This window comes from Bos indicus, chromosome 19 (assembly GCF_029378745.1).
Source record: "Bos indicus isolate NIAB-ARS_2022 breed Sahiwal x Tharparkar chromosome 19, NIAB-ARS_B.indTharparkar_mat_pri_1.0, whole genome shotgun sequence".
Classification (NCBI taxonomy): Eukaryota; Metazoa; Chordata; class Mammalia; order Artiodactyla; family Bovidae; genus Bos; species Bos indicus.
In genome coordinates this window covers 11,657,803-11,685,430 of record NC_091778.1, presented here as the reverse complement: position 1 = coordinate 11,685,430, position 27,628 = coordinate 11,657,803, and the positions used below count along the sequence as shown (strand labels likewise).

General features: G+C 46.3%; 1 long non-coding RNA gene and 1 pseudogene across 1 annotated transcript in view; one reads left to right on the top strand and one right to left on the bottom strand.

The window, feature by feature from the left end:
* Positions 1 to 24,058, bottom strand: part of LOC109573132 (uncharacterized) — a 95,459-nt gene extending 71,401 nt beyond the window's left edge. The window contains exons 1-2 of the long non-coding RNA XR_011561910.1: positions 23,093 to 24,058; positions 19,629 to 19,718 (exon numbers count right to left, since the gene is read on the bottom strand). This is a non-coding gene — a long non-coding RNA (uncharacterized lncRNA). The remainder of the gene's footprint in view (positions 1 to 19,628; positions 19,719 to 23,092) is intronic.
* Positions 8,015 to 9,053, top strand: LOC109574479 (adenylate kinase 4, mitochondrial pseudogene; annotated as a pseudogene).
* Positions 24,059 to 27,628: the final 3,570 nt, after the last annotated feature.

Sequence of the window (27,628 nt, the reverse complement as noted above, 5' to 3'; positions counted from 1 at the left end):
TGGAAAATCCCACGGATGGAGGAGCCTGGTGGGCTGCAGTCCATGGGGTCGAGAGTTTGAGTGAACTCCGGGAGTTGGTGATGGACAGGGAGGCCTGGTGTGCTTCAATTCATGGGGTCGCAAAGAGTCGGACACGACTGAGCAACTGAACTGAACTGAACTGAACTGAAGGCTGCTTTGCAACTGTAACTGGAAGAGTTGAACAATTTTGTGGGAGACCATACAGCCCTCAAAGTCTAAAATATTTATTCTCTGGCCCCTAATAGAAAAAGCTTTATCATTACTTAGCACATATTAAGTGCTCAACAAATGCTTCTTGATTTATTGAATGAATACATTCAAGACTTTGCAGCTGGATCTGAAAAACTAACAGATGAACAAAGTCTAAAAGCAAAGCATTTTATACTTCCCCAGTTTATCTGGTATTTGCCTGTTTGATGGTAGTTTGCTATTGTTGACAAAAGACCACAAGCCTTGCCAGGATCATGTTGGTGCTTTGAGATTCCAGAATGCAAATTTCTCTGGGTCCAGCTTTTCAAAGGGTTGGTCTTTGGGCTAAATATGTCTCACCAACATGTTTTATTTGGCCCACACAATGCTGCTGTTTGTTTTCAAAGCGACATTAGCTGCCAACATTTAAAATAAGGGGACTTCACATAATAATTCAAAGTTCCAGCTTCTCTTTAAAATTTGAAAGATCAGGCAATACAGGTACACATTTTGGTTAGGGCCATAACCACTTGTGGCTGAGTAGCTGTTCCCTTCTTGGATGGGGTAAGTGCCCTCCAATTACCACAATCCCCACTGCTCCTTATAGCCTGACCCTGGGCTGCCCTCATCCAGGTAATTTATCTACCTGGCCCTTCTGCAACACTTGTATCTAGGATCCTTACTCCAGAGGCCTATCATTTGCTACAAAGTTCCCTGAATTACAACACTAGCTATACATTTACTTGGTTTTCCTGGCTTGAAAACAGATTGGTACATCTGAAGACAAAACAGGGAAGAACAGCAATGCTCTTAAGACCATTACCTTCATTCCAACTAGAAGGCTGCCTCATTCTCCCACCCCGCCCCCTTTCCTTTTTCAAACCAGCCTGAAGACTCAACCTGCTTTCCGTTCAGCTCTTGGGCTCCATCCACCCCCTCCATCTCCTGCAGTTGTTTACCTCAAACCCGGGAGTGCAGTCTCCCCAGTTCCCTGCTTCCTGTCTGCCCTGGAAAACAAACACCTTGGCCCTTTTTTGTTTTTAGAGTTTAACTGCTAATCACTACAGGGAAACAGACAGGAAATAACATAAGGAGGAAATTACAAAGCTTAAAAAGCGCTTACAGTTCTAACAGTCATAGTCCTTCTGGAAGTACTCTATTTTTACTCTCTCTTGTTGCATTCTCATAGATGAAGGATTGTAAGGGCCTAAAGTGATACTGAAAGTGAAGTCGCTCAGTTGTGTCCAACTCTTTGCGACCCCATGGACTGTAGCCTACCAGGTTCCATCATCCATGGAATTCTCCAGGCAAGAATACTGGAGTGGGTTGCCATTTCCTTCTCTGGGAGATCTTCCCGACCCAGGGATTGAACCCGGGCCCCACATGGTAGGCATTGTAGGCAGAGGCCTAAAGACTACAGTAAACAAATGGTTTACTTTCCTGATGCTTGAAGGCAGGAGGAGAAGGGGACGACAGAAGATGAGATGGCTGGATGGCATCACCGACTCGATGGACTTGAGTTTGAGTAGGCTCATGAAGGACAGGGAGGCCTGGTGTGCTGCAGTCCATGGGGTCGCAAAGAGTCAGACATGCCTGAGCAACTGAACTGAACTGAACTGAAACAAACGGTGCTGAAGTATCACCTTGATAGCAGAGGAACCGTTAGGTGGCAGCACAGGGCATATCTTTTCCAGTCTTCCCACAACAGGCTGGCAGATGTGAGGCACCCAGTTGTCTAGGATGGGACAACTGAGCACCATATCAGGGCAAGCCTTTGGGCTGAGATCAGGCAGAGGTTAAGAGCCAAGAGGCGCCCAGGCATGCTGTGCCCTCAAGGAGCCAGGTGTGGAATTCTTGTCTCCTGTGCCTTCCCCTGATACGTTGATTAGAATCACACACTTTAAGGAATGATAAGATTCTTCCTGGCTTCCCAGGCGGTGCTAGTGGTAAAGAACCTGCCTGCCAATGGAGAAGACGTAAGAGACATGGGTTTGATCCCTGGGTCGGGAAGATCCCCTGGAGGAGGGCACAGCAACCCACTCTAGGATTTGTGCCTGGAGAATCCCATGGACAGAGGAGCCTGGCAGGCTGCAGTCCATGGGGTCACAAAGAGTCGGACACGGAGGCAACTTGGCATCAGCAAGAATCTTCCAGACCAACATCTTGATTTTATGACAAGTAAATCGAGGTCTCAAGAGATTTGACTTGTCCTAGCTGTCTGCAGTTTCAGTGGTGTCAGCTTATCTTTCTGATCTGTCCCTCTGGTTTAAAAGCATTTATTGAGGTCTACTTAGAAATAAAGACTGATTTTACTCATTTCAAAGGTGAAATGAAAAGGGGCATTTTGCCTCTAACAGAGCAAGACTTTATATAGGAAACAGAGACTTACTGGATACAGGTAAACACAAGTGAGCTTTGTTTCTGCTTCTGCTTACCTAAGCCATCGGGGAGAAAAGTGAGGGCCCCTATTCCAGAAGGGGAGTTGCAGCTCTCAGCCCTCTGGGCGGGCTGGTATGTGCTCCCTTCCGTGGGACCAGATAGTGTAACTGTGACTCTTATCAAGAGTGGCCTAGGGAGACTTCCCTGCCAGTCCAGTGGTTAACACTTCACCTTCCAATCCAGGGGCTGTGGGTTAGTTTCCTGATGGGGTAGCTAAGATCCCACATGCCAAAAAACCAAGACATTAAACAGAAACAATGTTGTAACAAATCTAATAAAGACTTTAAAACATGATCCACATTAAAAAAAAAAAAAAAAAGTGGCCTAGGGACTTCCCTGGTGGTCCAGTGGCTAAGATGCCACACTCCCAGGGAAGGGGGCCCAGGTTCAATTCCTGGTCAGGGAACTAGATCCCGCAAGCCACAACTAAGAGTTTGCATTGGGCAACCGAACAGCCGCTGTGCTGCAATAAGACCTAGCACAGCCAAACTAACTAAATACTTTTTTTAAAGGGATTTTGCTTAAATGAAAAAAAGAGTGGCCTAGCATGGCAGGGCTGGGCCATGCACACCCAGTGCTCGCCCATGCTCTCAAATTACTTCAGTAAGACTACCCATATTCCTAGAATTTAAACACAAATCCAAACTGCACTGTAATAAAAGCATGTCCTCAGGCTCTAAATGGTTTAGAGAGCAGCCTAGTGATCAAAGGATAAGGCCTTATTGGGAAGTAACTTTTGCTTGAAAGGGTCAGGCCTCAGTACAGGAATTTTCCCAGAACTACACCTAATAGAAAGTTGAACTTGTTTACTTTGAAACACCGTACTGGGTGTTATAGGGCCTTGCCACTCAAACTGTGGTCTTCCAACCAGAAGCAACACCTGGAAAAATGTTTGAGAATAGAGAATATTGGGTCCAATCCATCCCTGCTGAATTAGCCTCTCCATTTTTAGCGAGATCCCTTATTGATTCTCCTGAATATTCAAGGGTGAAAAATGCAGCTTTAGGGCACTTTTTAGAAGAAAGATCCAAAACCACCAACACCTCCCTCTACTCTAATAGTCCCTACCTCAAGGAGCTTATAGATGGGTTTAAGAGTTCAAACCACACATGTGAAAAATGTCATGAAAATAACCATTTACAAATGTGTTATTAACACCATAGGGACTGCCCTAAGACATACATTTTGAGAGGGTGCAAGACAATGATTATCTTCCCAGCTGGGTCAGTGGTAGATAATCCGCCCGCAATGTACAAAACTCGGGTTTGATCCCTGCGTCAGGAGGATCTCCTGGAGAAGGAAATAGCAACCCACTCCAGTATTCTTGCCTATGAAATCTCATGGACAGAGGAGCTTGGCAGGCTACAGTCCATGGAGTCATAGAGTCAGACACGACTTAACGACTAAACAACAAAAAGAATGATTACAGGTGAGAGCAGTCACCCTGGGCAGTCTTCCCCAGAGTGGTAAAATTTGGATAAGTATATATGAATGGAAAGGGACAGGGAAAGACCTTCTAGAGGACAGGTCAGGGGCAGATTATAAATTCTAGGCAGTGGCCTCCAGACACTTTATTATCTTATGCAGGTCTCCTGACTCACTGGATCCTTCCAGCCTGCCACGTGTTGCTGTGGCTGCACACACAGCTAATCTTATCTCATGTTACAAATTTTGGTTTAATCAACAGTTTTCATGGGAATTCTTCAAGGGTTCTCACCAACAGGCAAACATTTTTTTCCTTCAGATTCAAAAGGCAACAGGTCCTCACCCCTTTCTTGGATAGTTGGCTGTGATTTCTAACTCTTCTTTTATAATCAGGTAAAAGGAAATTCCTTACATGTACACTCTCCCAAATTGCTGGAGCCTTTAATGTGGTGCAAATCTTCCCTGTAAAGCTCTTAATCAGATCTCATAAACGATTAGCACAGTGTGTTTACAATTTCTCGATGAAGTTAATCATCCTCGAAAGCCAGGAATTAACAGGAAAATGGGAAACGTAGTGGTTTCCCTGTCTTAACATCTAGATTTACTTTGCAAAGCAAAAGTGATAGCACCGAAGATGAAATCCAGAGTTTCAGTGTTTATTTTCCGAATGAGCTGGTATGACTGTAACCCTCTTCTTGTCACACATAGTGTATCCAGTAAACCAGAATTGTTCCCAGAATTAAACAACTCTTTGTGACCCCATGGAGTATACAGTCCATGGAATTCTCCAGGCCAGAATACTGGAGTGGGTAGCCTTTCCCTTCTCCAGGGGATCTTCCCAATCCAGGGATCAAAGCCAGCTCTCCTGCCTTGCAGGCGAATTCTTTACCAGCTGAGCCACAAGGGAAGCCCAAGAATTAAACAGTGGGGATGAGGTGGAGGGTATGAGAGTGCCTCCACTAGATGCCTGTAGGAAACCATGTAAGAAGCCCTCTCTCCCACCCTTATCTCCAACTTCCTGAAGAGGCACAAGTAAACTGGTAGACTCCAGAAGAGAAATATGATCAGTAGGAGGAGATAGTGTTGTCATTGTTTAGTCGCTAAGTCGTGTCTGACTCTTGTGCAGCCCCATGGACTGTATGTAGCCCATCAGGCTCCTCTGTCCATGGGATTTCCCAGGCAAGAATAGTGGAGTGGGTTTACCATTTCTTTCTCCCAACCCAGGGATCGAATACGAGTCTCCTGCATTGGCAGGCAGATTCTTTACCACTGAACCACCAGGGAAGCTTATAAGCTTTAAATAATTCTTTAGATAATTAAATAATTCTTTAAACCCTTTAAATAATTCATTGCTACTGCTGCTGCTAAGTCGCTTCAGTCGTGTCCGACTCTGTGCGACCCCATAGACGGCAGCTCACCAGGCTCCCCCATCCCTGGGATTCTCCAGGCAAGAACACTGGAGTGGGTTGCCATTTCCTTCTCCAATGCATGAAAGTGAAAAGTGAAAGTGACGTCGCTCAGTCATGTCCGACTCCTAGTGACCCCACGGACTGCAGCCCACCAGGCCCCTCTGTCCATGGGATTTTCCAGGCAAGAGTACTGGAGTGGGGTGCCATTGCCTTTAGACCCTTTAAATAATTCTTTAGAATAGTTCCACCATAAGCTCAAGGGCCCTTCGCCTTGTCTGAGCCCCGTTAGAGGCCCCTGAAATCAGGATGGAGCTGAGTCTGTCGGGTGGGTGTCTGCCTCTTGGCCTCAGGGCTGAAGACTCAGGGCTGACTGAGCCTATCAGTCATCTCTGTCAGAGCCTATCACCAAGGCGCTTGTCACCAGCTGCCCAGCACACGGGGGAAAAAACACTTCCTATACTCACAGAGATAATTTGGGTTGATAGGAATAGCATCAGGGAAGAGAATGGCGTCACCAAATCAATACTTGAGCTTTGCGAATTAATATCTTTCTTGGCTCTGGCTCTCTGTTTATATCCAGGAGGCCATTGCTCCCAGACAGAGATGCTAAATGGAACAGACGTTTCGCTCCAAACAACAGCAAATTCCCTTTCCTTAACGAGGAGTTGACTTGAGGCTTAACGTATTAAAGAAAATTCACTTAGTACATCCACTAGCTGTGAATGTTATCATTTTCCTTGTGGCACACTACTAGGAAATAGTGTGGATAAGCTGGGAAAATAAGGAGCTGCATGCCTGGCATGAATGCTGGTCATAAGAACGAATCTTTCTACTCCCATGTTTGTAGCAACACTACTCACCATAGCCAAAACATGGGAGAAACCCACATGTTCACCGATGGATAAATGGGAAACAAAATACAATATATACACAGAATGGAATATTACTTAGCCTTCAAAAGGGAGGGAATTCTTTTTTATAATTTTTAAAAATTCATTTATTTGGCTGCATCGGGTCTTAGTTGCAGAGGTCTTAGAGAGCAAGCAGCTCTCTAGTTACAGACTTAAGTTGCCCCACGGCATGTGGGATCTTAGTTCCCTGACCAGGGATCACACCCACAACCACTGTGTTGGAAGGTGGATTCTTGGCCAGGGAAGTTCCCAAAATGAAGGAAATTCTGATACAAGCTACAGCATGGATGAACCTTGATGACATTATGCTAAGCGGCAGGGGGGCGGAGCCAATCACAAAAGCAAAATACTGGATGATTCCACTCATAGGAATCTAATTTCCTGGCCTCAGCACTTACCTAAGCCTTAGTCCATCTCTAGGCTCAATTCTAGACAGGTGTTTCTAACAGCCCATGGGACTTCCCCATCTAAGGTCATGTGCGTATCTTGAAGGCAGTATGTCTTATCTTTCCTCTCAAACCTGTTCTTCTATTACCTACTGTAGTTAGTGGAACCCTCATTTCCCTAGTGGCCCTGGCAATGGGAGTTAATGTTTAGTGGATACAGAGTTTCAGTTTGGAAAGATGAAAATGTTCTAGAGATAGATGGGTGTGATGGTTGTACAACAATGTGAATGGACTTATTGCTACTGAATTGTACACTTCCAAATTGTTAAAATGATAATGTATATTACGTATATTTTGTCCCAATGGCACAAAAACAATGAACCTTTCACCCATCAGCCAGAGAGCGAGCCCTCCATCTCAAGGGATCTCAACCTCACTGGCTCTAAGGAGATTTCTTGGAAATGTTTGAAGTGAAGTGAAGGGAAGTTGCTCAGTCATGTCCCACTCTTTGCGACCCCATGGACTGTAGCCTACCAGGCTCCTCCCTCCACGGGATTCTCCAGGAAATGTTTAGTAAAGTACAAACAGTTTAACCCTTGACTGAGTTTACTTTTGGACATAAATCAGACTCATAGGGGCTGATAAATGGATTACATATCAATTAGCCATGCAAAAAAACTTAAGATTGCAACATGGTAACAGGCTTTACCAGTTAAGCAGTTTTCCTATCTTTAAATCAGGACTTTTCAAACTTGCATGTACATGGGAATCACCAAGGCATCTGGTTAATAATGCAGATTCTGAGTCAGGTTTGAGGTGGAGCTTGAGATTCTATTTGTCTAACCAGCTCCCAGGAGATGCTGATTCTTTTAGGCCAGGAGTCTCATTTAAGCAGCAAGAGTGTAGACCTCTCTTCAGTGAAGATTCCTGTCCACACCTTGGAGGTAACAGTCTCTCTGATAAGAATTATTTCTGGAATCTTGTCAGTCTTTTGCCAACAAAGGCTCAGGCATCTCCAACTCCTTTTCCTCTAGCCTGAGCATGAACAATATATCGTGCCCTTATCCTTTAGGTACAGCCAGATCAGCCGCGATGTCCAAAAGCAGGCTTGTGGGGAGGACTGAAGGAAGGAAGAAGGATGGAAGGGCGGGAGGGAGGGAGCAAGGGAGAGAGGAGGAAAGGAGGAGAGTAGAGAGGAAGGGGGTGAGGACAGAAAGGGAAGAAAAAGCCCCTGCAGGGGCGGCGGCGAATCTCCGCGCGAGCCCAGGGTGTCAGAGGCAGGGGCAGAAGAAACAAAGTTCCCGGGGCTTCTCCGAGGCCGCTGTCCCGGTTGTCAGTTCGGCCTCCCCCTCCTCTCCGAGGCAATGGCTTCCAAACTCCTGCGTGCGGTCATCCTTGAGCTGCCGGGCTCGGGCAAGGGCACCGTGTGCCAGAGGATAGCCCAGAACTTTGGCCTTCAGCATCTCTCCAGCGGCCACTTCTTGCGGGAGAACATCAAGGCCAACACGGAAGTTGGTGATATGGCAAAGCAATACATAGAGAAAGGCCTTTTGGTTCCCGATCATGTGATCACACGCCTCATGCTGTTGGAGTTGGAGAACAGGCGCGGCAAGCACTGGCTACTTGATGGTTTTCCTCGAACATTAGTTCGGACTGAAGCCTTGGACAGACTATGTGACCTGGATCTAGTGATCGCTTTGAACATTCCATTCGAAACGCTCAAGGATCGTCTCAGCCGACGTTGGATTCACCCTCCCAGTGGAAGGGTATATAACCTGGACTTCAACCCACCTCATGTACATGGCATGGATGACGTCACTGGTGAGCCACTGGTCCAGCCGGAGGATGACAAACCGGAAGCAGTTGCTGCCAGGCTAAGGCAGTACAAGGATGTGGCAAGACCCGTCATCGAGCTGTACAAGAGCCGAGGAGTGCTCCACCAGTTTTCAGGAACCGAGACTAACAAAATCTGGCCCTATGTTTACACGCTTTTCTCGAACAAGATCACACCTGTTCAGTCCAAAGAAGCCTACTGAGCCTGCGCAGTGGAAGAACCAGGAAGATATGGTCATTTGTTCAACTGTATGTGTAGTGTTGGTGCCATGCCCCAGTTAGCAGCTAGCTGAGATAGCTTGCAGTGTCTTTTCTAGTTTAAATGGTGAACAGACATGAAAACTAATGAATAGAATGAGTTAATGACGAGGCTCTTCTCTGCCTTTCTAAAAGAGGGGCCACCTACATGTGTTTAAGATGTCCCTGCACATGTCTCAAGTTCTTTATAATAAAGGAAGCAACACATGCTGGAAAAAAAAAAAAAGAAAGGGAAGAAAAATGTCAAAAGCAGAAGACTTGCTTTAAAGTCCTCTATAAGAAAAAAAAAAAAAAGTCCTCTATAAGAATCCTTCGGTGGCTCTGTTGCTTTCAAGCTAAAAGTTCAGATTTCTTATAAAGGCTTCTAGTGGCCTGATGAAATCCTTGTCTACCTCTCCCAGCTCATCCCTTAACATTGCCTCCATCTAGTCTATGTCCAACCATCATGAATTCTGTTCTTCCTTGCCTTTATTTCCCTCAGGTGGTAAAGAATCTGCCTGCAATGCAGGAGACCCCGGTTCAATCCCTGGTTGCGAAGATCCCCTGGATAAGGGAAAGGCTACCCACTCCAGTATTTTGGCCTGGAGAGTTCCATAGACTGTATAGTCCATGGGGGTCACAAAGAGTCCGCCACGACTGAGCGACTCTCACTTTCACTTGCCTTTACAGTTGATCTCCCCGTGATCTGGAACCTTACCCTCTCCTTACATCACCTAGCCCAGGTGTGATCTCTTCTGAAACGATTTCTCTAACCATGTCGCCACTCTCATTTCGCACCCTCTGAGTGAGGTAGTCCTTCTCTGTCTTCATTGCATACAGTGCTATCAGAGCACTTCACAGTCTACTTGAATTGTATTCCCTTCTCTACATCCTCCTACCCCCAGCTCCACTGGACCGTGAGCTCTTTGAGGGATGGGAAGATGTCTTTTGTCCCTAACACGGTGTCTACAGCATACAAAGTACTCAAACAGAGTTTGTTGAAAGAATGAGCAAATGCAGAACTGTGACATTGTGTGACACTTGATGAAGACGTTGCTTAGTTCCTCAAACACCACGAAGCTGCCCTCAGAATGACTTTGCTGAGGGTCAAATACATTGACACCAATTTCTGTGTTCCAGCAACTGCTACCGAACTCCCCTCTTCTGATAAATTATACTTCCCCAGCTTCTTCATTTGGAGAAGGCAATGGCACCCCACTCCAGTACTATTGCCTGGAAAATCCCATGGACGGAGGAGCCTGGAAGGCTGCAGTCCAGGGGGTTGCTGAGGGTCGGACACGACTGAGCGACTTCACTTTCACTTTTCACTTTTATGCATTGGAGAAGGAAGTGGCAACCCACTCCAGTGTTCTTGCCTGGAGAATCCCGGGGACGGGGGAGCCTGGTGGGCTGCCGTCTATGGGGTCGCACAGAGTCGGACACGACTGAGGCGACTTAGCAGCAGCAGCTTCTTCATTTGATAGTATTAACCCTGTATCTTTTCTGCAAGACCAAATGCCAAGATATACTTCACAAGGGGATAATAGAACTTTTAATGGAATTTGGGGGAAGGCTAGAATCTCTTCGAATATTAGTATGGTACTTGTACTCTTTTTTAAATTGAAATACAGTCGATTTGCAATCGCACAATTGCACTCATCTCACACGCTAGTAAAGTAATGCTCAAAATTCTCCAGGCCAGGCTTCACCAATACGGGAACCGTGAACTTCCAGTTGTTCAAGCTGGTTTTAGAAAAGGCAGAGGAACCAGAGATCAAATTGCCAACATCCGATGGATCATTGAAAAAGCAAGAGAGTTCCAGAAAAACATCTATTTCTGGCTTATTGACTATGCCAAAGCCTTTGACTGTGTGGATCACAATAAACTGTGGAAAATTCTGAAAGAGATGGGAATACCAGACCACCTAACCTGCCTCTTGAGAAATCTATATACAGGTTAGGAAGCAACTGTTAGAACTGGACGTGGAACAGACTGGTTCCAAATAGGAAAAGGAGTACGTCAAGGGTGTATATTGTCACCCTGCTTATTTAACTTATATGCAGAGTACATCATGAGAAATGCTGGGCTGGAGGAAGCACAAGCTGGAATCAAGATTGCCAGGAGAAATATCAATAACCTCAGATATGCAGATGACACCACCCTTATGGCAGAAAGTAAAGAAGAACTAAAGAGCCTCTTGATGAAAGTGAAAGAGGAGAGTGAAAAAGTTGGCTTAAAGCTCAACATTCAGAAGACTAAGATCATGGCAAACAGTCCCATCACTTCATGGCAAATGGATAGGGAAACAGTGGCTGACTTTATTTTTCTGGGCTCCAAAATCACTGCAGATGATGACTGCAGCCATGAAATTAAAAAGACACTTGCTCCTTGGAAGAAAAGCTATGACCAACCTAGACAGCATATTAAAAAGCAGAGAGACATTACTTTGCTAACAAAGGTCCGTCTAGTCAAGGCTATGGTTTTTCCAGTATTCATGTATGGATGTGAGAGTTGGACTATAAAGAAAGCTGAGCACTGAAGAATTGCTGCTTTTGAACTGTGGTGTTGGAGAAGACTCTTGAGAGTCCCTTGGACTGCAAGGAGATCCAACCAGTCCATCCTAAAGGAAATCAGTCCTGAATATTCATTGGAAGGACTGATGCTGAAGCTGAAACTCCAATATTTTGGCTACTTGATGAGAAGAGCTGACTCATTTGAAAAGACCCTGATGCTGGGAAAAATTGAGGGCAGGAGGAGAAGGGGACGACAGAGGATGAGATGGTTGGATGGTATCACTGACTCAATGGACATGGGTTTGGGCGGACTCTGGGAGTTGGTGATGGACAGGGAGGCCTGGCGTGCTGCAGTTCATGGGGTCACAAAGAGTCGGACACGACTGAGCAACTGAACTGAACTGATTTACCATATTATATTAGTTTCAGGTGTACAAAACAGTGATTCAACATTTTTATAGATTACACTCCATTTAAAGTTATTACAAAATAAGGGCTCTGTTTCCCTGTGCTGTACAATATATCCTTGTTGCTTATTTATTTTATACATAGTAGTTTGTCAGCTATACTCTTTTATTGCCCATTTGATCCTAAAATAAGTCTTCAAAATTACAGTGACTTCAAACTTGAGGTCTCTGGGCATCTAGCTATTACTAGCAATTTCCAAACTGTCATGTCTTTGTATGTTTCTGTAGATTTTTACATAGATACTGCTTGCTTTATGCAAAGTACTATGTTAAGGGTTTGGGGGACTATCAAGCTACTAATGTCAAAGACTTTGCTGGCCAGTGGTCTGATCTGTGCCGTCTAATTCCATAGCCTCAGCACCTATCTAAATCTTAATCCATCTCTAGGCTCAACTCTGGACAGATATTTCTAACAGCGCATGGGGCTTGCCCATCTGAATGTCACGTGGGCATCTTAAAGGCAGTATGTCATTTTTCTTCCCAACCTGTTCTTCTTCTTTTACCTACTGTACTTAATGGAACCCTCATTTCCTCAGCTGTCCTGGCTACTGACTCTTAACTTCTTAAGTCATCCTTAACTTCTTCCTTTCCCACATCATCTCCCGCCAGTCAGTCATTAGGTCTTATTGGTTGCATCAATCTCTCACGTCTTCCCTGAGCCCATTCTGTTCCCTTTGTTTCAGCTATCAAGGCCTTGTCACTTCTCACCTCCCTGTTGATTTACCGCCTGTTGATTTAGGTGTTGAAATACCTCCCTGTTGATTTCTTTGCCTCCAATCCCTCCCCACAATAACTCTTCCTTCAGACAGCTGACAGAACGTCTTTTTAAAGCCCAAACCTAATATTGTCCTTCTTTTACGTAAAGCCCTTCAACAAATTCCTTTTATCTGTAAAAATAAAGTCCAATGCCCACAGTAAGATCTATGTATGAAGCTCTGGTGACTTATCTCTTACCCTCACCTACCTTTTAAACCTCCTCTCCTGACACTCTCCCTACATACTTCAAGATCTTTCCATACCAAACTATTTACCATTTCCTCACACACCATGCTGGCTCCTCCCTTAACAGATTTTTCAGATAATCTGCAATTTCAGCCTAGAAAACTCCTGTTATCTTCAAGTTCAAATGTCGCCTCCTTTGTAAAGACTTCACCTCCAAGCACTCAGTACATGCTTCTGTTAGGGCACCTTTCCTGTTATAATTATTTTTTCATATGCTCCTAGAAGGTAGGGCCCATGTCTCACTCTGTTTTGTATCCTGGTCTTCGACACTGTACTTGATGCATAACAAGCCTTCCATAAATCTCCAATGAGAGTCTGACCAAATAACTGAGTGAATAAATAAGTGACTGACGGATTCAGAATAAGAACGATAAGAAATGTGCAAATAAACTGTTGCTGTTTAATGTTCAAAGGACTGAGTCACATTCATTTGGGAGACCAAAAAAGACTTTCATTGATTACAATCTTTCAATGTAACCCTATTTATTTGTTTCTATCTTAAACCAAGATTCACTTAAATCTGGCCACAGCCCCCTCTGTCTCTAACATCTGACCCTAAATGAAATTAGTTTTACTGCAATCTGTCTCTGGTATAAAAGGAGGTCTTTAGTTCATTTTATGCAGCACATAGTAATCTGATTTCTTATAATAATTTACCTATGTACAAATGGAGATTCCTTCTTTCTTCCAAAAAAAAGATTGAAGTGGCAGCCTTGATTATGTGTTCTTACTGTAACTTCTTATATAGAAAGTACCCGTTAAATATTTGTTGAATGAAGAGGTGAAGGATTGCTCAGGCCTGCTGGTACTCTTGAGTTACCTGGCAAGTACTGTGACCTCTTGAGAAGTAGCTGGGTACTTAGTAATCTTCCTACCCCGCATGTCTGATGGCATTTCTGTCTGTTTTCAGCTCATTTGGGTGACATATTCTTTTACACAGATCTTTTGAACCTTGCACATTGACAAACCGCTTCCCAGGTGGCAGTAATGGTAAAGAACAAGCCTGCTGATGGAGAAGACATGAGACTCGGGTTCGATCCCTGGGTCAGGAAGATCCCCTGGAGGAGGGCATGGCAACCCACTCTAGTATTCTTGCCTGGAGAATCCCGTGGACCGAGGAGCCTGGCTGGCCACAGTCCATGGGGTCGCAAAGAGTCGGACACGACTGAAGTGACTTAGCACACACGCACACACCTGCTGACAAAGAACACTGAAGGCCTGTGTATCTTCAGGGCTCATGTCTCCTGTGGTCCCAGTCTGCCCCAGTGTGGTTAATGTTTAACCCCTAACTGCTGGCCGAATGTCCATAAATCAGAAAGAGTAGCAAACACAGGCCAACTTAGCTTCGGTTTATTTAGCGACAGGCGCTGTGTGGCTCTCACCTTGGCCCTCTCAAGCACCTTAGCCTCCTTTCCAGAAAGAAAGGAGGGATCACAGAGCAGAAGAATCCAGTAGGTGGGGCAGTTCCTGAGGGGCCAGATCAAGAAGCACAGTCTACTAACCTCCATGACTTGAGGGCCCGCCGTGCAAAGGAGCCCTGCACAGAAATGGCAATCTAGATCTCTGATTCTGAGGCTTGTGCTCAACCGCCCAGGTGAAAATGCGATATCTGTGTTTTCTGTGAGGTGAAGTGTACCCTCGGAGCAGAATTACTTTACTTATTGCCTTTTCCTTCTATCATGGACAGTTATTGGTTGCTGCCTCTTCCTGAGACCTGTCCCCCAATTTTTCTTTCTTTTTCTTCTTCAGTTTTCTTTTTATCTTTATACCCACAGTAGGAAGGGAGGGCACAGCCTAAAGCTCTCCCTAGGGCTGTCCCCTCCCACACTGCCTCCAGGAAGGTCCTGGGCCCATCCCATCTGTAGGTGGGCCCTCCCACACCTCCAGGGGCCCAAGGCAAGGCCTCAGGAGCCCCCAAAGCCACACTCACTATGACTGTGGGGGTGCTCTTCTCCCAGCTGCCTGGACACCCACCATGCCCCACACCCCACAGTTCTTCACCCTGGGTGCCCGGCCGCACTGAGGGTCCCTGAATTTCAGTGAGTTTAAGCCCATCAGTACATAAGTGCATCCGTTACACTGAGCCCCAGTCACTGCTTTAGGAATGGCCTGCTCCCCGGTTGGCACTAGTGGTAAAGAACCCGCCTGCCAATGCAGGAGATGTAAGAGACCAGGGTTTGATCCCTGCGTTGGGAAGATCTCCTGGAGGAGGGCATGGCAACCCACTCCAGTATTCTTGCCTGGAGAATCCCATGGACAGAGGAGCCTGGTGGGCTACGGTCCACAGGGTCGTAAAGAGCTGAAATGACACAACTGAAATGATTTAGCATGCATGCACATGACCTAGAATGGTCTCATCAGAGTGGACCTCCAGAGTGTGTAGGGAATTTTGGGACTTGGACTTTTCTTAGCTCAAATGGTAAATGGTATGTCTTATTTCCACTGCAGCCATTGTGGAAGCTGCCAGAAGAGGGGAAGGGTTGCATCGTGTGGCCACAAATGAATGGATCTCACCCAGGGAAAGCAGACCAAGCAATGGAACCTGTTGTTTGAGTCCTGGACCGAATTGTGCCTGCCTCCCCAATGAGCCAATAAATTTTCTTTATTGCTTAAGCTTTTCTGAGGTTGTTTTATTTCACTTGGAACATTAAATTTTCTGATACACACTAGCTAGATTATAAACTGTGTGATAACAGATGGTCCATCTTGATCACCCCTGGGACATAGTAGGCATTCAATGAACAAGTTCTGAATGGACACATTTCAACTCCAAGGAATACATGTAAACGCTCCTTTATTCATTTGACAGCCAAGGAATTCAGTGATGTGTAGGGAAGTAGTGATGTGGATCTAGATGCCAGGATCTCACCCCAACACAAAGCTTTTTCTAACCACCAGGAGGTCTCCAGTCAATGTTGAGGTCTTTGAGGAGACTCCCAAGTAGTAGTCACCCCCTTTTCGCTGCAGATTTTAAAATCAATCAGAGATAAGACAGCAGTGAGCTAGACAAGGACCAACAATGACCTTTCTCACTAGTACAGCTGATACTCAGGAAAGAGTGTTAGCCGCTCAGTCCTGTCCTACTCTCTGCGACCCCATGGACTGTAGCCCACCAGGCTCCTCTGTCCATGAAATTCTCCAGGCAAGAATATACTGGAGTGGGTTGTCATTCCCTTCTCCAAGGGATCTTCCCGAATCAGGGACTGAACTCACATCCGCTGCATTGCAGGCAGATTCTTTACCATCTGAGCCACCAGAGAAGCCTTATATTGTCAGGCCAGTGAACACTGAAAAAGCAAAAGAGTTCCAGAAAAACATCTACTTCCGCTTTATTGACTATGCCAAAGCCTTTGACTGTGTGGTTCACAACAAACTGTGGAAAATTCTTCAAGAGATGGGAATACCAGACCACATTTCCTGCCTCCTCAGAAATCTGTATGCAGGAAGAAGCAACAGTTAGAACTGGACATGGAACAACAGACTGGTTCCAAATTGGGAAAGGAGTATGTCAAGGCTGTATATTGTCACCCTGCTTATTTAACTTATATGCAGAGTACATCATGACAAGTGCCAGGCTGGATGAAGCACACACTGGAATCAAGATTGCTGGGAGAAATATCAATAACCTCAGATATGCAGATGACACCACCCTTATGGCAGAAAGCAAAGAAGAACTAAAGAGCCTCTTGATGAAAGTGAAAGAGGAGAGTGAAAAAGTTGGTTTAAAACCCAACATTCAGAAAACTAAGATCCTGGCAACTGGTCCCATCACTTCATGACAAATAGATGGGGAAACAGTGATAGACTATCTTTTTGGGCTCCAAAATCACTGCAGATGGTGATTGTAGCCATGAAATCAGAAGACGCATACTCCTTGGAAGAAAAGTTATGACCAACCTAGATAGTATATTAAAAAGCAGAGACATTACTTTGCCAACAGAGGTCCATTTAGTCAAGGCTATGGTTTTTCCAGTAGTCATGTATGGATGTGAGAGTTGGACTGTGAAGAAAGCTGAGCACTGAAGAATTGATTCTTTTGAACTGTGGTGTTGGAGGAGACTCTTGAGAGCCGCTCGGACTGCAAGGAGATCCAATCAGTCCATCCTAAAGGAAATCAGTCCTAAATATTCATTGGAAGGACTGATGCTGAAGCTGAAACTCCAGTAATTTGGCCACCTGATGTGACGAACTGACTCATTTGAAAAGACTCTGATGCTGGGAAAGATTGAAGGTGGGAGGAGAAGGGGACGACAGAGGATGAGATGGTTGGATGGCATCACCAATTCAATGGATATGAGTTTGAGTAAGCTCTGGGAGTTGGTGATGGTCAGGGAGGCCTGGCGTGCTGCAGTCCATGGAGTCGCAAAGAGTCGGACAAGACTGAGTGACTGAAATTAACTGAATTGTACTGAACTGTACTGAACCCAGTACTCAAACTCAGAATCTGACAGATCTGGCCACTTAGCAATGGACAGGTGGGCCAGAACGGGCCTACCCTTCCCACCGTGCAGGAGCAGTGTGAACTCTCAAGAGGAAAGAAAGAGAGGCACAGACTTTCCTGGGAAATGCAACAGTCCTATTAAACCACTCTCCCTTTCCAGGTAAGCAAAAGGGAGTGAGTGTTAATTAGGCTTCTTTCACCAGGAAGCAAACAGCAAGAGTAGAAAGAAGATATCCCCCCACCCCCAACACACATCAAGTGTGATTTGATCAGGTCAGTTGATTCCGCTCTGTTTTCAATCAAAATGGATTCTTTTTCAAAGTGGTGAAATTTGTTTGCTGTTTAAAATATCCTTCTCCATGGAATTAACTCACACACCACCTTAACATAAGGCCCCCAAAGGAGCTGGAGATCTTCATTAAAAATCATGCAAAGTTCAGAGGAAGAACCAAGAATTCATGATAAAAGGACATAGTTGAGGGCACTCGATGGCAATCCTCCTTGCTCCTGCGCACCAGGCCCATCTAAGGCGTCGCAAGAGCCCTGAAATCTCACACGCTTCCCACGCCGACTGTCAGTTTCTTTCTCGCTGAGCTCAGAGCCACACGGTGCCTATTAGTCACCAGAGAGCAGAGCCAAGGTTTAACTCCTTGGTGATGTAGGGGAAACAGCGTTTCAAATTGGATTCCAGGAAATCTAGGGAAGTATTAGACAGGAAGTCTTGTACAGCGTTCCCAATTTGCCCAACGTCAAGGCTGGAGCTGGAAGCATTTTTCGAAACAATTAGTCAGTTTAGCAATGGGACTGCACATGGTTTTCATTTTATTCACCAGGGCACTCTTTCCAGATCCAGGTTTTTTGGGGGGTTTTTTGCGTTTGTTTTTTACAGTAAACATTTACCATTCACACTTCAAGAGGCTTTCCCCAGAAAACCATTGTTTATAATTTTGAAGTTTCATAGGCAAATTATCATATCAATGGGACAATAATAATTCCCCACATTAGCTAATCATACATGTCAAATTCATCAGGTTTCACTAAAAACTGTGGGGTTGGCTCTTTAATGTGACTCTGAGCACAGTGAGGACCAGAATGCCCTGAACCCAGCATGGATGTCCTCTGGTCTGGCTGCTAAGACAAAGCTTTGATCTCATCTTGAGAGGCTCCCGGGCGGACTTCTTGCTGGAGGTCAGGAAATAGGCTTCCCTGGTCAGTCCTGGGAGAGAACCCACGCTGACAGTGGAAACCCAGATTGAAACAATATGTTCCCAACCTCTCTCCTCAAATGCAAAGCTCTTTTCTCATCTATTGTCTGCCCCTATTTTTACCATGAAAAGCTCTCCAACGTCATTTTAGCTATCAATAATTGGCAGTGAGTTTTTGCAATTAACAGCTGCCCAGAATCAATTTCAATGAGCTGCACAGAAAAATCATTGCCAAAAAAGCCCATTTGGGGATTACTCAGCTGCTTACCTGTTCCTCAATCCTTTTCTTATCCTACACGTCATCTCCAGGAAGAACCTGAAACCTGAACCATGTGCCTAAAGGCCCAGTTCTGAGTATGTGGTAGATATTTGAGAAATTCTCTGATCAATGTGTACCTAGAGGAAAGGAATGGGCAGTTCCACAAGGAGCTACTGTGTAATTCATAACAAAGAGCTGACTCATAAGTCCTGTCTAATTTCAGACGAACGACCCCAGGGAAAGATTTGGGTAAATAAGTTGGCCTTAAAGGAAAGCCACTGAGGATTATTTGTTCCTTCAAAGGAAAGCAATAAAGAATCGCCAACTGTGATGGGCACATCTCAAGCTTTGCTGGTTTATCTCCCTCATCAATAATACCAACGATGGTCTTTTGGGAAGCTGAACTTCCCACCCACCACACCCAAGCCAACTGGAGACATAACTCAAAGCCTTGGTGAGTTTCTCAGCTTCGGAGGGAGCCAACCCTCTAAATGACACTTTCCAATGCTGAAGACCGCAGGGCTGCCAATCACTTGAGAACTAGGAGGCATATATTTTTAGAGACATTCCGTCATCCGGGCAGCCTCGAGTGGATTTTGTTTTTTTCTATCTCTTCTCAGTTCCTTATCTGGTGGGCTTGGGGCAAGAAACCCTCCAACGGCAGCAGCCTGGGAGGAAGTGCTTGCTAAGGCAAGAGGTCGAGCAAGAGGGAGCCGGAGGTACACAAGCTCCCGGAACCCTCAGCTGCTCAGTCTAAGACTCTCCTTCCTGATTCCACCTAGATCTTCTTTAAATCAGCCTCAGCCCAGGAATTATCCTGGGGCCTGGTGTTTACAGCCAAGCCCCAGATAACAGAACCATGGAGATGCCACCCCGGTTTCTATACTGACCAGGTGGTCAAGGATCAGCCGCTGGGCCCAAGGACAACCTGTATTGTTTCTTCGCTGCGCCAGAATGCCTTCGCCTCCAAGACGTCGACCCTATTGTGGGAAAAAAAAAACAGCCGCAGTTGCTATTTACACCCTGAACTGCAAGCTGGGTAAAAATAGCTCTAGCAGCTTGGTCCAGCTTTAAACCCCGCTACAGAAAGACATTATTTTTGGAAGAGAAGATTTTCCTCCCCACCCACAGATCTGAAAACGGTCACCTCCCCGGAGGAGAAGAGGAGAGACAAGCCCACATAAAGGTGAAACGTAGCCCCCTTCTCCACCCCTCCTGCTGGGGACAGCAAGAGCCAGATTAGAAATTCTCTTCCTCCCTAGCAGCCAGGTCAGGCCCGGCACAGACCTGCGGGTGACCTAGTTCAAGGTACAGTGGAAATTAATTAACTTTGACTACAGTGAGAGGAGGCGGCTGTCTGAATCTGGGTGCTGACACCATCTTGCTGACTATTATGGCTGGTAGGTTACTTGTTTGCCTTTCCAAAAAAAGGAAGAAAACAGAATTGACCGACAGAGTCTATAAGGCTTCCCCGGTGGCTCTGTGGGAAAGAATCTGCTTGTCAATGCAGGAGACACAGGTTTGATCCCTGATCCAGGAAGATCCCCCATGCCAAGGAGCAACAAAGCGTGCACCACAACTATTGAGCCTGTGCTCTAAAGCCCGGGAGCCACACCTACTGAGCCCATGCGCTGCAGCTTCTGAAGCCCGCGTGCCCTAAAGCCCATGCTCTGCAACAAGAAAAGCCACCGTAAAGAGAAACCTGAGCACTGCAACTAGAGAAAAGCCAGTGCAGCAACAAAGACCCAGCACAGCCAAAAAAAAAAAAAAGAGTACATAAGACCCCAAAAGAACAGCTCAGATGATCTACTGCCTGAGAGCTTGGAAATTATCAGGCTTGGTCTGGTCCCAGGCCCCTGACAGCTGGCGGCTGAAACTCTTCCCTCACTTATTTGCAAGCGCTTAGGGCCTGGTGTTTGGGATCCTGGAATTTCCTTCAGGTTCAGGAAGTAGTCTATATGACAATCAGTGGAAGGAAAGTCACCTCTCTTTTCTGTGAAAAGGTATTTGGTAGATGCACGTAAGTATGTAGATTACGACACCTTTGTAACTCTCAAGAGATAAATATATATGGATAGTTTCTAGGATACATGAAAAACAGCAGAGAAAAACACCAGATCCATGATGTCATTCAATTGTCCTATCATTTGAAAGTACCCAGAGCTGAGCTCAATAGGTGCTTAATAAATATTTTTAGGAAGGAAGGGAAAGAAATCTCCCACATCCGATCTCCATCTGAACCTCCTTCTTCAGAGATCCAGGAACCAAAACAAATTTTCTACTCTGAAACATGCCTAGGCATGTCTAACCAACTACAAGAAGGGTGACAAGATTGTAACACGTCAGTCCCCCACTTCTCAGCACCTCCCAGCAACACACATACAGACTCTACCACCTTGACTTCAGTGTCAGTACTGGGGTAGCTACAGGCGTAGGGGGATGGCGGGGTCAAGGTAGAAGAAGCTGAAAAGATGGGGGTATGCTTTGGGGGTATGCAGGGAGTCTGGCTCTCCCCCTGGCCTCAGACAGACCCGAGTTTTAGTGCTGTCTTTGTCACCCACTGTGTGGCCAAGTCACTTACGTTTCTGAATCTCATTTTTTCCCTCTGAGAAGAGGGGTGATTACACCCCATTGTGGGGGTTGGTGCAGACTAAATGCAGCAGCATACGCAGAATGCGTGCGCATTCAGTGCCTGGTTCAGAGTGAGGGATATGCCGAACGCAGCATCCATGGCATGCCATGGCTAGATTGTTTTTTTGTTTTTTTTTTGGCTGTGCCATGTGGCATGCAGGAGTTTTCGTTTCCTGACCAAGTATGGAAACCGTGTTCCCTGCTATGGAAGCTTTGAATCTGGACCACCGGGGAAGTGCCCATGGCCAGATTTTGGAACGTATCCTGTTTCCAGCATCCAGAGGTTGACAAATTCTACTAAATGTCAAAAATCTTAACTCCCTGAAAAAGGCATTCCATCGACAAATTACTGAAAACTTTCTTCCGCATTATTAGGCCCTTTTGCACCATGCCCTTCATTCTCCCCTTGCACCTTTCTGTAACACCCACTTCCCCAAGCCTTATCAAGCAGCCAGAAATAGAATCTCCCTACTCTGACATCTCTGCCAGTGGGAAGGGCTGGCCAGCCAAGCGGCTGGGTCAGCACCGGCTTGTCAGTTGAGGGAGACCACAGAAATATAGCCCCAGCACCTTTCCAAGTCTCGCTGACTGATGACATAGCTATTTAAGCTATGTGTTCTCAGGGCTCCAAGACTCCCCAAGGACCTGGGAAAGACGGCTGGATATCCTTTTGATCAGGACCGCTTCGGGTTTCTATTTCCAAAGTTGAGAAAGCCAGATAGTGCTGACTGCGGCCCAGGAATGAAAAGAGCTCAGGCCTCTCTTTTTCTCTCTCTCACTGACCTGTGTCCGAGGACTGTGGGCCAAGGTGGCCAGGCTCTTCCCTCCAGTCTAAGTCCGCTCCCTCCTTAGTCAGCTTTCCTCGCCTCCCTATTAATAGCCACTGCTTTGACTGGCTCCTCTCGCAGTCTGATTACAGTTTAATAAGACATCTCGAATAAGGAAGCGGCAGACTTCCTGGACTGCCGAGGGCCGAGAGAGTTCAGGTTCCCTCCCAGAAGGTAGAGGCAAGGTCTTACCTGCAGGACAGAGGCCCAGGTGACCGAGTCACTGGTCCCAGAAACCAGACACTGCTCTGGGGTTTCTGTCTTGCTGAACTGCCTCTGGTTTAGGGCAGGAGACAATCACCCAGGCTACCTTGCATTTTATTGAAGTCTTTATTCCCATGGATATCCCTGGGCAGGACTGAAAAAGTGTGGTTCTTATTCAATGATACAGTAGCAGTAGCTACTCTATCAAAAGTAGCTGGAAAGCTAACTTTGGACTAAGATAGCATTGTGGTTTGGTTAGTTGCTCAGTCGTGTCTGACTCTTGCAACCCCATGGACTGCAGCCCACCAGGCTCCTCTGTCCATGGGATTTCCCAGGCAAGAATACTGGAGTGGGGTGCCATTTCCTTCTCCAGGGGACCTTTCTTACTCAAGGATCAAACCTGAGTCTCCCAAATCCAAAGGTGGATTCTTTACTGACTGAGCCACCAGGGAAGCTAAGTTAGCATTAGTCCCTACCAAGTCATCTTTTCTCTGACACTACAGAAGCAAGGTAGCATACCTAGGTTCGGGTTATCTGTATGGGACAGTGGGCTAAGAACAGATTGAATCCCAGCAAAAAAAATATTTTCATGCCCCACTCCTCCCCCTCCTCTGTCTCTCCCCAGTAAATGCAGACATGCTTAACAATCTTTAGTGTTAGATTCATGCTGATAAGTAATGTATTTGGGTTACCGTGTAATTTATTCCAGCATTCCTGTTCTTCCTGGGCCCTGGAGGGGAAGAACACACAAAATTTAGGAGCAAGGCAACCTGAGTTCATATTCTGCCTCAGTCCCTCAGCTGAGGGGCTATCTTTACTTTATTTTTCTGAGCCTCCATCTTCTCATTTATATAAAAAAATCACAATCTATCCTGAAATGGTTTTATACAAATGAAACTTTGGAAAATTCGCCCAGTACAGTGCCTGGAATATAGTAGGTAGTCAATAAACAGTCTTAATTTTCTTTTCTTCTTCTTCTTTTATATTTTTAATAGTTTCATTTCCATTCTATTTTTCAAAAAAAAATTTTTTTGACCGCACCAAGTCTCAGTTGCTGCAGCAGGATCTTCAGTACGGCATATGTGACCTAGTTCCCCAACTAGGGATTGGACCTGGGCTCCCTGCATTGGGAGCGTGGAATCTTATCCAGTGGTCTTACTTTTCTTTCCAGAAAATAAAAAGGAAGGGAAATGTGAGGGCAAATCAGGGTCATCCAAGTCCCTCAAACCAGCGGGGAAAATGACCAGCATCAAGACCATCTCTGCTATGAAATCTCATAAGAACAAGTAAAACTGTTTTTCCCTTCTCTAGATTCATACCATTCAGAAGTCCCAAAGAGAGGCCCAATCTGGACTGTGATGCATCTTGCTGAGGCCATAGTGAGGAGTCTCCCAGCCCCATTCATCATCCCTCAGGACATTTATCGGAGGTCTCACAGTTGATAAAGGAAGGATGACATCAGGAAGAATGGGTTGACTGTACCCTTAGCTACATTTCAAGGCCCCCTTAGAAGAACCAGGTCAACCTGACCTCATGGGTGAACCCTGCTATCGGCAAGGCCAAAGGACAAACAAAACATCACGCCTTCCCTGGCTTTCAACCTGCTGAGAAATAATCTGACCCTCAAACACCTGCTTATGAGATGGCAAATAATGGTCTCCTTACCCCAGGGCCAGCTGACTTCCCTCGGCAACTACTTCAAGTTCTGGGAGGGTGACAGACTTTGTTCCTGCTGCAGCTTGCTTCCTTCCCGCTTGCCAACAGCCGGCGTATATCTGATGGGAGCCAGCCAGAGCTCCTGGCAGCCCTAAGCGGGGCAAGCCCCAGCATGACCTGCCCCCCAACCAGCACTGAGTGGGGGTTGGTGTGCAAGGAGAGATGGGAGCTAAGCTGACTTTCATTTTCATAAAAGAGCCCAGGATTCCCTGCACCTCAGTAGGCAGAGGGCAGGACTTCCCAGACACCTCTTGGGGAGCGGCCTTTATTTCTCCTTTGGACCTATGCTTGGTATGAACCCTAATACGATTTTATCTCTACATAGATGTTGAGGGAATGAGCACACTGTAATCTATTTACTTGCCACCAATACCATCCTGTTTGAGGATTAACCACCCAGACATCATTCACACCTTCGGTCATGCAACAAATACTTTTGGACATTGCCTTCACACCAGCCCTGTTCTGGGTTCTGAACACATGGTAAATAAAACAATGATGGTTCACCCTAGTGGGTGAACCAGACACAGGATGTGAAAATTAATAAGTACATCATTCAAATCGTAAGACATGCTGGTAGGAGACGTGCTCAGGTGCAGTAATAGAGAAGGACGTGCCATTCTCAGTTGCTTCAGTCATGTCTGACTCTTTGAGACCCCATGGACTGTAGCCCGCTAGGCTCCTCTGTCTGTGGGGATTCTCCAGGCAAGAATACTGGAGTGGGTTGCCATGCCGTCCTCTAGAGGATCTTCCCAGCCCGGGAATCGAACCCATGTCTCTGGCATCTCCTGCACTGTAGGCAGTTTCTTTACCCACTTAATCATCTGGGAAGCCCATTAGCACACTGCTGCTGCTGCTGCTGCTAAGTCGCTTCAGTCCTGTCTGACTCTGTGCGACCCCATAGACGGCAGCCCACCAGGCTCCCCCATCCCTGGGATTCTCCAGGCAAGAACACTGGAGTGGGTTGCCATTTCCTTCTCCAACGCATGAAACTGAAAAGTGAAAGTGAAGTCGCTCAGTCGTGCCCGACTCTTAGCGACCCCATGGACTGCAGCCTACCAGGCTCCTCCATCCATGGGATTTTCCAGGCAAGAGTACTGGAGTGGGGTGCCATTAGCACACTAAGACCCCCTAAACCTTGTTCCTGTTAGCTCATGGTATCAGAATGCGGAGAAGCAAATCTACAGATCTGTCTCCTGACTACTTTCATAAGGCACGTAACTGTCCTGTTATCAACTGGACACAGGCCTCCTGAATGCATGGCTTCTCCAGCCTGGCAGAGCCCCTTAAACTGCTGCTGTAAGGACATATGCAGTAAGCAAGGGCACCAGTATAAAGACAAATGCTAATTGAATAGCGTCAAAGCAACATGTCACATACTCCCATCAAGTACAGGATATGAAGTGAAGGACAAAACCAGGAGAAATCACATCGTAGAGCAGGGCTGGTGGGCACTGCAGGTGGGCTGGAGAACGGTATATGGTGATATAGAGAGCGATAGTGGGGGGAGTTTCCTGGCAGCCCGGTGGTTAGGACTCCGAGCTTTTACTGCCAAGAGCCAGGTCCAGTCTCTGATCAGGGAACTAAGATCTTTGCAGGATCCATTAAAAACAAAAAACAAAACCCCAAGAAACAAAAGAGAGAGAAGAGAGAAGGAGAGCTGGTAGGGGTGAGGGGTGACTGATTTATGACCTTAGAGGAGGTCAGGGGAGGCCACTCGGGAAATTAAGAACTCGATGGGATTTCATTGGAAATTGTCTATGAAGGTCACACACCCCCCACCCCCGCCTCAGTGTTCAGCCAAGTTCCCTTCTCTCCGAGTGAAACACTCTAAGCAGAACAAAAGGGAACCTCAGCCAGGGATTCAGTGAAGACCATCCTGGGAGGAGGAAGGGGGCTCCCACACTCCCCTTCCCAATCTCCTGCCACAGGCATGTCTCCTTCTCTTCCCTCTCCTGAACCCCATCCCGAGCATCTGTCTGTCCTCTGGCCAGGGCCTTGCTGATGCCACTTGTCTCCGTACAAACTCTTCTTGTTCCTGTCACCCAGCAGGGTCTCATCATGGGGGGGGATGCCGAGGAGCCCATCACAGGCTCTCTGTCATTGAAAACTGTTTTCTCCAAGGTCCCCACAGGCCTGTCCCCGAAGCTCCAGAAGCCAAATAGCTCTGACCTGCAATAGATCAAAACTCATCATTCCAGCTAGGCCAGCAGGCTCATTACAGAGTCTTCTTGCTGTAACTCTTTATCTCAGGGTTGTTTTCCTAAATTAGCATCAGCTAGGTTGACATCAATGCCATCTACCACCTGCATTAAGGAGTTGGCCCTCTAGAATGCTGGGGAACCAGCCCAGACATCAGAGCCAGACATGTGTCTGAACCACAGCTCCCCACTTTAACCGGCCCTGAGACCTTCGGCAATTATGCTCTGTGGGCTTCAGGTTCTTTATATGCAAAACGAGGAGGAGGGAAATGCTTACTCTGCAGGGTGGGTGTAAGAATGAGCCAAGAGGGAGGCAAGGTGGATGCAGTGTAGCAGGTACACTGCAAATGGGAGCCTTTGTTATGATTTCAGCTATAAAACATCCTCAGGGAAGTCTGGCAGTGCCTCTTGGAGGAAGGTGACTGATTGCTCTCTTAAGAGAGGCGGCCAGGTCTCCGTTTCACCAACCATTTGGCCACAGCAGCGCTTGAATCTGAGTATTTCTAAAAACCAGGTGAAAAGAGGACACTTCAGGACACGGTAAAAGGCATGGATCCCAGAATCTTGGATTGGAAGGAATTCTGAGAAAAATTCTAATCCAAGTTCTTGCTACCAGGCAGGACTGAATTTCAATTTCAGACAGATGGAAGTCTTTTCCAATACATAGTTGAGCAGGCATTACTCCGCTGCCCTAGCCGTACTGTTCTTGTGATCACACAGACTTTATTATGCACTCAGCCCTTCAATCTTTAATTCAAAAAATATTTTTGGAGCAGATACTATGGGCCGCGTCTTATTCAAGGCACATGGATATGGAGGCAAGAAGGCAAAGCCCTGCCCCTCATGGAGACCAGTTATATGTAGAGATTTTAAAAAGTGGGATAGAAGGACTTCCCTGGTGGCTCAGTGGTTTAGGCTCTGTGCTCCACTGCAGAAGACACAGACGGGTTCAAACCCTGGTGAGGGAACTAAGATCCCACACGTGTGTCAAAAAATTAAATTTAAAAGGAGGGAGAGAGATAGAGAACAAAAGTGATATCAAGAAAATAAAACAAGGTAATGGGTTAGAGTGATGGGGGTGGAGTGGGGTTGGAAGCGGGTAATGGGGTGGGGCCAGTGTAGTTAGGGGGCCAGGGACCTCCTCTCTGAAGAGAAGACATCTGAGCAGAGACGCAGTGGGTGAGGAGGAGGCACGTATGGGAGGATGGGTAAGAGCTTCGTGCATTCAAGGCACAGCAAGATTGTCTGTGTGGCTGTGGTTGGTGAGATTGCAGGTGTGTGAGCAAGTAAGGTTTTGAAGGTTGAACTTTA